Raw genomic sequence first — 9,845 nt, 5'->3', positions numbered from 1 at the left:
GGCTCTGAGAAGGCCACCTGGGGGCAGGTGATACTTGATTCCGAGCTTGGGACATAAGGCAGAGAAGCAAGATCTGGCGTCCCCATCTCCGCGGTTCAGAAGCCCCGTAAAACTTGCACATCTGCACAGAGATGCCAACTCCCTTCACTGCCGATTAATGACCCCCACACACACGCACGCACACACACACACACAGATACACCTGCACAAGACTGTCAACTGTTATCACTACCACTGACCAGAAATAATAGGAAGAATATAATCTTAAAGTACAAGGAGAATCTTTTAATTGAAAGTATACTGATAAGTGAATAACAATGTGGGGGCGCCTGGGGGGCTCAGATGGTTGAGAGTCAGAGTCTTGATTTCAGCTCAGGTTGTAATCTCACAGTTCGTGAGTTCGCGCCCCACCCTGGGCTCTGCGCTGACAGTGGGAGCCTGCACGGGATTCTCTTTCTCCCTCTCTCTCTGCCCCTCCCCTGCTCANCCCACGTTACAAGTAGGCAAACAGAGGCACAGAGAGGAGAGACCATTGTCCCAGGCCACACAGCTAAGGTGACAGGATGCTTGGAAGTCAGGGCGTCTGCTGCAGAACCCCCCACGTGGGACCACACGGAGCAGATGGTGGCGGCACTGGTACCAGGGGTGAGGGCCGAGAACCAGGGCTGGAGCAGACCTAATCGTCAAAGCGGCACAGAACAAAATCATGGCATTTAGCGTCGAAAGACCAACGGCCTGCGCCCAGGCTGCAGAAGATGTGGCTTGACAGCTGTCTGCAAAGAGAGCGCGCGGCGTTTTAACTGAACTACCATCAGGATGGGTCTCAACCTCCAAATCCAGATTTTCAAAACGGATCTTAAGGCTCCAGATGTAAAAGTATTGTTGGTCTGACTTTCCCCAACTCCTCCTGGAAGATCCTGAGTGACGGCCTGGGAGCAGATCTGGGGGGTGCCGAGCGATGCGGGCAGAGCCAGGGCCACCCCTGGACAGGGACAGGTCGCTGGGGTGGGGCGGGAGCAGGCAGGGATGCAGGAAGAAGGGAGAACTCATTTAAAAGGAGAAGAACTTCTGAGGGCCGATGGCTCTAGTCCCAGAACCCCTGCGAGGCTGCCCGTCAGAACTGGGATCCCCGTGCGGAGAGCCACGGCCTCGCCAGGCCACAGCCACGGGGCCCCCGCAGCAGGCTCCCACGCCTCCTCGGGCGCCCACACGGCACCCGACGTGCGGAGTAAGTGAGTGAAGGACTGAGCGAGTAAATGAATGAGGGAACGAGAGACACTGATCCTGCAGTAGAAAACTGAAGTGGAATCTAAATGCAGGGCCCCGGTTATGAACAGCAACCCAGAGTCACCCCTGCGTCCCTGACGGCGGGAGATCCTTACAATCCCTGAGCAGCTTCCAGCCTTCACGCTGGCCCATCGCTCGCCCGGCGGCCGCCGTGAGCTGCCCTTGACACACACACGGAGTCTCTTTTCTCGGCCCTGCTCATCCACTGAGGCGCTGAGAAGCACAGAGAAGGCCATACAAGAACCTGGCGAAGCGCTGGAGTCAACACAAGGCCCGGAACCCCGCGGATTGAACAGACGCTCGGATGTCGGAGAACACAGGTTAGGATGCCGAGGACAGCCGCCAAATTCTTTAGCACGTTCGTTCCCAGCAAACAACCCCACGAGGCAGGGACATTTCCAGCTCCATTTTCCCTTGAGGAAGAGGAGGTGAGGGGACAGGGCCAGGTATGAAGTCACACGGCTGGTAAGAGGCAGGAGGCACGGGAGCCCAGACTTTTGGATGCCGAGCTCACCACTGGGGCACGACACCAGTGTTTCCCAAAGCATGTTCCGTGGGACCCTAGCAAGGAGATGTTCTGCAGATGAAGACAGACAGAAAAACACCATCTACACTAAAAGTGCTCCCTGAAGGACCTCCACATATTATCACAGCAAAGGCTCTGAGAAGTCCTGCAGTAGGCAACCGTATTCGGCTGTTTCACCAGCTTTTCCTAAACATGCATCAGGCAACCCCTATTTACACCTCGTTGCCCAGACAGCCATAACCGTAACCACACACGGGGCGGGGGGCGACAATGGACTTGGCACAGTACACGTGAGATTAAGCGGTTTAAACTTAAGCGTTCCTGACCATTTATCTTTGGAATATAAAAGTCTTATCCCCAATATCTATGTTCCAGAAATAATGAGATTCTCTAAGATCTTTGCAGAAGTTAGGCTTCAAAACCTCCCGTGGCTCGGAGCCGTGCAGCTGCCCGGGGCCCCTACACAGCAATGATGATGAGAAAATAAAGACTAAACAATGGGCACCATTTCTGCCCCGACACCAGTGCGGGAAAGCAAGGCCTCGTTAAAGTGGCTTCTTTCTTCCCCGCGTGTCGGGTGGGAGAGCCAGAGCCTCGGACGAGAAAAGCCATCTGCTCTGCATCAACCCCGCAATTCTGCCAACGGTCGCTGGTGTCTGCCAGACCATATGGCCGTTTCTCCAAGTGAAATTCAGCTCAAATCTGTAAATCAGGTGGGTCTGAAAAGGCTGCGTGGAGTGTGGGACGAGGAATTAGACCATGAGGGTAACGGAGTCAGGGGGCTGAAAGGGGGCACCCGGAATGGCCGTCACGGACACCGGCGTTCGCTGGCATTGCGCTTAGCCGGAGGTCTGTATTTGCACATCAGCGAACTCTCGCAGAAATTACTTAGCACGAAGCCCACAGACTTTGCAAAGACGAAAAGCTGCTTTTAGAGGCAGCCGCCTCAAGCTCCCCTCGTACAGAGGGGAGAAAAACGAGTTATTTCAGAGAGAGGATAAACCGTAAAACGGCACACTGAGAGACGTCAGCATCGCACTATAAATTGAGATAAATAATACTGCCCAGTAACTCCAAAGCCCACGCCCCAGGCCCGACTTTCTACACCGAAGTGTAAGATGAGGTTCTTCCATGTCAGTTAGAGCTTAAGGACAGATGTTAATTTTTAGATATATGCATGTTTTTAGCATTTTTGAGAGGAATCACACGCACTTAAAGGCTGGGAAGATTCTGAGCCAACACATTTGCGTTTTGAAAATGGGTCCCACATTCATTCTGCTTAGATCAGGGATGGACAGACGTTTTCTGTGAAGGGCCAGACAGCACGTGCCCACCTTGGACTTGACCGGCCATACAGTCTCCGTTGCAAACACCAGGCTGTTGCATGAAAGCAGTTAATGACACCTAAATTAATAGGTCCGGACACACTTTAATAAAGCTTTATTTATAAAACCCGGTGGAAGGCGGAAGTGCTCTGTGAGCGGAGTCCTGCCTTAGATGGTCCTTTTGGAAATGTCCTCGGGGAAAAATACCACTGGATGCTCGGACAGGAAAGGAGCTGGAAGGAACGGCTTTGGCTCGGGAGCCCGTCACGCTTCTTGCTTCTGGCCCCGTGGGGTCTGGCCAGTGTCACTACCGCCCCCTCCAACTCTGTAGCCTCAGACGATTTCCCAGCATCCGCTAAGCCTGCCCCCTAAGCAAACAGGGCCTGGCATGACTTTCCTGGCTTCTCGGATGAAATACAAGACCCCAACCGTGACCCCCAATCCTGGTGTCTGCTTTTTTTTTTTTTTTAAGTTTTATTTATTTATTTTGAGAGAGAGAAACAGAGAGAGTGGGGAAGGGGCAGAGAGGGAGAGAGAGAATCCCAAGCAGGTCCCACGTGCAGTTAGCACAGAGGCTGATGTGGGGCTTGGATTCACAAAACCGTGAGGTCAGGACCTGAACCAAAATCAAGAGTCCGTTGAGACACCTAGGCATCCCCTGGTGTCTGCTTCCTTAAGCTGATCTTGAACTACACCCCTGTTTCTCCCTCGATTTCTCCTGACACAGGGCTGTCCCCATGCCAATCCTTTCGGAGGCAACACTTTTCCCTGATGAACTCCTACACATACCTCATGGTCCCATCCTCCATACCCGTCTGTTATGTTTTTCACCGGAGACTTCAGTATAATTTGGAATTAGCTATTGATTTGCCTGTTTGTTAACTGAATGTCCATCTTGGCTACTTGACCAGGAGAGCAGGGACCAAGTGCGTCCCACGTAACTGCCTTCCCAGGCCCCAAAACAGAGGTCAGGAGGGTCCAGTGAGGACTCAGCAAGTATGTGAGGACCAGAAGTCCCTACCCATGGGGAACTAGTGCAGGCGTAGCTGGTTTACAATCCTGCACAGCGAGACGTTTCTCGGGGTTTTCCAAGCTGAGCTCCTTCCTGAATTTGATTACGTTTTAGCCATGCGGTTTCGGCCCCACGCCGCCTCCTTCTGGCCCCTCAGTGTCTGGTCCGGGGCCGCCCCCGAGACTCTCCCCTGCCAGCAAGGGTCACGTCTGAGCACCTGCAGCGTCTGCACTCTGAGCACCTGCAGCGTCTGCACTCTGCTGTCGCCATGGCTCCTCGCTTCGCCCCAGGCCCCGTCCCGGCCCCGCTCTGCCGGTGCCCCTCACGAAGTGACAGCGGGGCGGGGACGGACCAGCGAGCCACCAGGCCGGCACAGCGCACACCCTCTGGGAACAGACAGCAGCAGGGATGCCTGTCGGCTCAGAGCCCAGAGTCCCCGACTGCTGCGGGGAGACAGCCCCCGGGGGCGCCCAGGCAGGGCCGGCCCAGCTGGTGGCCGTGTGGCTCACCCCGGCCCCAGCCGCTGCTCTCCGCCGCTGCGGGGCACCCGGGAGCCGCCCTCGCGAGGCGGTCAGCTGTGCTCACTCCCCCCACACTGCACACCGGACGGGCCGACTCACACTCTCGCCTGAGCACCGCTCTGGGCCCAAGACCCGGCCCTGCCCTGCCCGGCCCGGGGTCTGCAGGGGAAGGGTGCCAGCAGCAGAGTGGACGACTAGACGCTGACCCGCGCCCTCTGCTGTTCCTGTGCCCCGGGCCTGGTCCCCTCCTGCTCCCCGTTTCCTGCAACGTCTGACCCGGGGTCGCGGCACGCCTCATCCCCTCCCCCCCACCTCGCCCTGCTTAACCTGCTCCGGGCACTTCCGCCAGCATCCGAATAGAGTCCCACTCTGTTCCCCAAAGCCCCGGCCTCTCCCTCACCTGCAGCTCCCGCCCCCAGGGGCCCTTCTGACCCCCGGAGCCCGCACGTGGCGGCACCTGGAGGGGCCCGTCCCTCCCTCGTCCGCAGGCCGCCTCCTCTGCTGTCCAGGTTTCCGCTGCCGGCGTGTCCTCTGTCCTGGGCTCTGCGGGCCCTGCTCCTCCGACCTGTGCTCTCTCAGACTCTCCCACTGGACGGGCCTCGCGGCCCAGCAGCCTCCCCAGAGATGCTCTGGAAGGAATCCTGCAGGGAGCTGATGTGCGGAAGGGGCGCCGTGACTCAGGGAGGCTGGGGGCCCCGTGCACAAGGAGAGGATGGTCTCCGGACGCCGTCAGATCCCTTCCGGTGACAACACCTGACTCGAGTTGCCAGGACTCAGCAGGAGGCAAACAAGCTGCCGTAAATATTGAAGAAAAGTCCTATTTCGCCGTACGGATGCGCCACATTCTGCGTACTGCCCATCACCACGCCTGGGAACACTCGTGTGCGAGTGCTCCCTTGAAGACCTCCTTCCCTGCTTTTGGGGTGTACGCCTGGGAGAGGGGTTGCTGGTCTTCTGTTCCAGGTTCTGTTCTGTTTCGTTTCGTTATTTTGGAAGAGAGAGAGAGCGCGCGTGTGGGGCAGGGAGGAAGAGGGAACCCCAAGCAGGCTCTGTACTGTCAGTGCAGACCACGAACGGTGAGGTCACGAACCGAGCTGAAGTCAGACGCTGAACCGACTGAGCCCTGTTCCATGATTTTGAGGAAAGGGCCGCCCATGCCCGTTTCCCACATGGCCTCGCCGCACCCCACGCCCAGCGGGGACGCCGCACTGACACGTGCCACGGCGTGGATAAGCCCCCAGGTCGTGATGCTGAGCCACAAAAGATGCGTCTGCTTATGCAGAATGGCCAGAACGGGCAAACGTGGATGAGTGGTCAGCAGAGCTGGGCGGGGGGGCTGGGGGGCTGGGGAGAATGGGAGTGGCTGCTGCTGAGCAGAGTTTCCGTTTAGGTGAGGAGAAAGTTCTAGAATTAGAGGCTGCACCACAATGTGAATGTACTTCATGCCACACAGTTGTACCCTTTAGATAGTTAAAATGTTAAATTTAGGGATTTCAAGTGTTAACTTTAGGTAATTTTACCTCAGTTTGAACAAAAACTACATCCTGACTCAGGGGAGCCCTCTGCCACGTCATAAAGCCAGAGTCAGACCCACAAAACCGGCCCAAAGAGCGGTGGTTGCTAGCAGAGGGCGCGCAGCCGGCCCTGCGTGTCCGGGACGCGCACCGGGAGCGGGGAGACCCAGGCCCCGCAGAGCAAAGCTCGCGATCACTCCGGCCGCGAGGGGCTCCACCGGCCTCCGCCCCCCGCGTGTCAGGCCAGCTTCGCGAGTCAGGACTCCGGGTCCCAAGGAAGCAGGCCGGGTGCCAAACAGGAACCCGCTCACGCACCAGGGCTGCGATTCGTGCAGATGTGAGGGAGCCACGAAAGCAGAGTCTCATGCAAACTGTGCAACGGCGAGGGCCACAGCTGCAGAGCGTTCTGGCCGCGGGGATTCTCAGCGGGGCTCACGCGACGGCCACACTGGGCCACCCCTTGCGCTGACGATCACAAACGTTCTCCCGCGTCCCAGCACCCCGGAACCTCCCGCGGGCCGGCACCCCAGAACCTCCCGCGACCCAGCACCCCAGAACCTCCCACGGGCTGGCACCCCGGAACCTCCCACGACCCAGCACCCCAGACCTCCCGTGGGCTGGCACCCCAGACTTCCCGTGGGCCGGCACCCCAGAATCTCCCGCGGGCTGGAACCCTGGAACCTCCCGCGACCCAGCACCCCAGACCTCTCGCGGGCTGGCACCCCAGAACCTCCTGTGACCCAGCACCCCAGAAACTGCGCAGATTCCGAACCAGGCGGCAGCCATCTTCTTCGGAGCATAGCCAGGGGGACAGAACCCTGGGTGTGCACAGGCTCCCCGAGTCCCCGCCATCCCGACACCGTGACCACGCCCCCCGCCCCGCCCCACCCCTCGTCCCTGTGAAAGAGTCAGCAGTGCTGGGGGTCAGGGCAGCCTGGCCGGCGGAGCCAGTGATGTCACACACGTAAAGCGCAGGCCCCTTGCCTCCAGAAGAGACACGCTCTGAGGAGCTGCTCACACCCCAGGGTCCCCTGTGGGATGGGGTGCAGCAGCTCTCAGCACCCCTCTGCCTGAGACCGTCCCCACCCGGCCTCACCTCCCCCCTGCTGGACGTCCCGTTCCAGTCCCTCTTCAGAGCACTTTCTTGTGAGTTACTTTACTCTCAGACCCACATCCCAGGGTCACCTTGCAATAAACCCAGACTAAGACCACCATCTGCTCTGTGCCAGGGGCTAGGGTGACAATGACAAAGACTAGACCTGGTGCCAGCCCTCGCTGGGGCACAGCCTACCTGGGCTCACAGCCACACAGACATCAAAGAACTGAATTCACAGCTGTACTGTGACAGCCCGGTTAAGTGTTTGAGGAAGAGAGGTGTCTGAGGGCAGGTAATGGGGGTCTGGACAACGCCCTGGAAGAAATCTGACTCAATGAGAAAGAGTTGGGGTGAGCACTTCCAAGTCAGCAAAAACCAATGTGTGACGCCACCTAGAAAGCACCGGCTTAGAATATCCACATTCACACCTTTCACCAAAAAAACCTTCACTCCCTGTTGACCTTGTAAGCATTTCCATCAGGAGCTGTGTGCCAGAGACAAGTGAAACCCAGCAGGGCTAAGTGACCGGCCTGGGGTCACACAGCACCAGGGACAGCCCTGGGTCCGAGCACCGGGCGAGGGAGACCGAGCAGCTGCTGCCCCTGCTGCTCACCCACCCCCCACCCCCGAGGCCAGACCAGGGCACCACAAAGGGCACACCGTGTCTAGCTGCTTTTACAGGCTCCACATACAAAGGGGACCCCAGAGTGACCCTGACCCTTCCCATTCCAATGCCTTCTTCAGAGTCATCATGCTCAGACTCCCTTTATAAACATCAAACGTTGAAAGGTCTTTCTTTGGTCACCGTTCCCAGCCTGCTGAGTGAATCCCCAAGTGGAAGTTTAAATGCGTTGTTGAAACGGAGTCCATGGGGACCGCTCGGTCTTGGCCTCAGAAATCATTTTCTTCCTCGCCCATTAAGTAAATGAAGTGAAGCCTGGGATCACCAGTCCTCCTGGGGGGAGGGGGAGGAGAGAATGCAAGGCCCCTGGCCCCGAAGGCGTCCTGATTCTCGGGAGCCTTTGGATGCACTGCCCCTCGTGCAGCCGCGAGCTGGTGGGCGCCATCACCAGGACACGTGTGACAGGGGTCAGAGACGCCTAGGGACAACCCAAGCGAGGGTGACACCGTGAGGAACTGTAAGCCTCAGCACACGGCTGACGGGGACGTGAGGCGGGGCAGCCGCCATGGGAGACAGGCTGACAGGCTCTCGAGCGGTTACGGAGTCACCGTCTGACGATTCTGCTCCCAGGTATTTACCCCAGAGAACTAAAAATATACGTCCACACGAAAACCCGTGTGCAAATATCTGCAGCAGCATGACTCACAATAGCCAAACTCCCTGCAACTGATGAACGGATAGACTAGTCTGTCCCTGCAGTGGACTATTACTCAGCCATATAAAGGAAGGACATATTCACGCCTACTGCACATGCGTGAGCCCCGAGAAAACACGCTAAGTCGCGGGAGCCCACAAGGCGAGCGATCCCATTTGTCTGCATTTGGGGGCGGCGGCACTCCCCGGGAGTGTGAAACCACCATTCTCCATCTTCTGTGGCAATGGCTCACCCCCTCCACCCAAACTCCGTACTTGCTGCTCTACAATCCGCTGGTAGCACGGAAGCAAAGTGATGGTCAGAATTACAAATCAGGCCCGCCACCCGCTGCTTATACTCTCTAGTGCTCACCCGCCCCCCAATATGGGATCAAACCCAAACTCCTTGAGGACACTCTGGCTTCCCTTGGTACCTTCTCCACCCCATTCACTCCATTCCAGCCATGCTGACCACACTCTGCACTCCCTGAGCATGCCTAGTGGGTTTCTGCCTCAGGGCCTTTGCACCAGCTGTCCCCTCTGCCGGGAAAGCATGCCCCCACCACTGCCACAATGCTGACTCCTCCCCCCCAAATCTTGACTGCGCCGACGTGCCACCCATCCTCACCCACCTTCTCCACGTGGCTTTCACCGCTCACTCTAAGGCTTTACTTTGTTTCACTTTCTCTGGGGCACTATTGCTCTCTGACCTCTTGCGTGTCTATTTGTTCATCCTTACGCTGGATTACAAGCTCCCTGCAGGCAAGGAGCCTGCCGCCCCGCACGGTCCCCCGAGCGCAGAGGCCTCCGTGGACACGGGGACCGCCGCTGCCCTCAGCACGGGGGCCCACGGCGTCCTCCCTGCAGGCTCTGGGCCTCCTGACGGCCCCCCACCCGGCCGGCCGCTTCTTGGTTCCCGGGGGTCTCTTTCCTTCGCTTCTAGAACCGTGCACGTGCCTTCCGGATAAGTCCCTTCCGCCCGCGCCGTAGCGGGCGTCTCCGACCCGGGTCACGGCCGCGTGGACGCCGNTCCTCGCTCTCCCTGGGCTCCCGGGGCCTTCCGCGCCACAGCCCCTCGCACACAGTAGGTGCGCAGCAGCTGCCCGCCGAGCGCATGGACACCGCAGAGACCCTGGGCAACGTCCACGGTTTGCATGGGAATCCCAAAAAAGCAACACTTTTAAGTTTTTACTTTTCAGCCGGACGTCCTTGGGGGCCTGAGGGAGACAGGGCTGCCCCCCCCCTGCCG

This window comes from Crocuta crocuta, unplaced genomic scaffold (assembly GCF_008692635.1).
Source record: "Crocuta crocuta isolate KB4526 unplaced genomic scaffold, BGI_CrCroc_1.0 scaffold123, whole genome shotgun sequence".
Lineage (NCBI taxonomy): Eukaryota > Metazoa > Chordata > Mammalia > Carnivora > Hyaenidae > Crocuta > Crocuta crocuta.
This window is presented reverse-complemented; position numbering follows the sequence as displayed.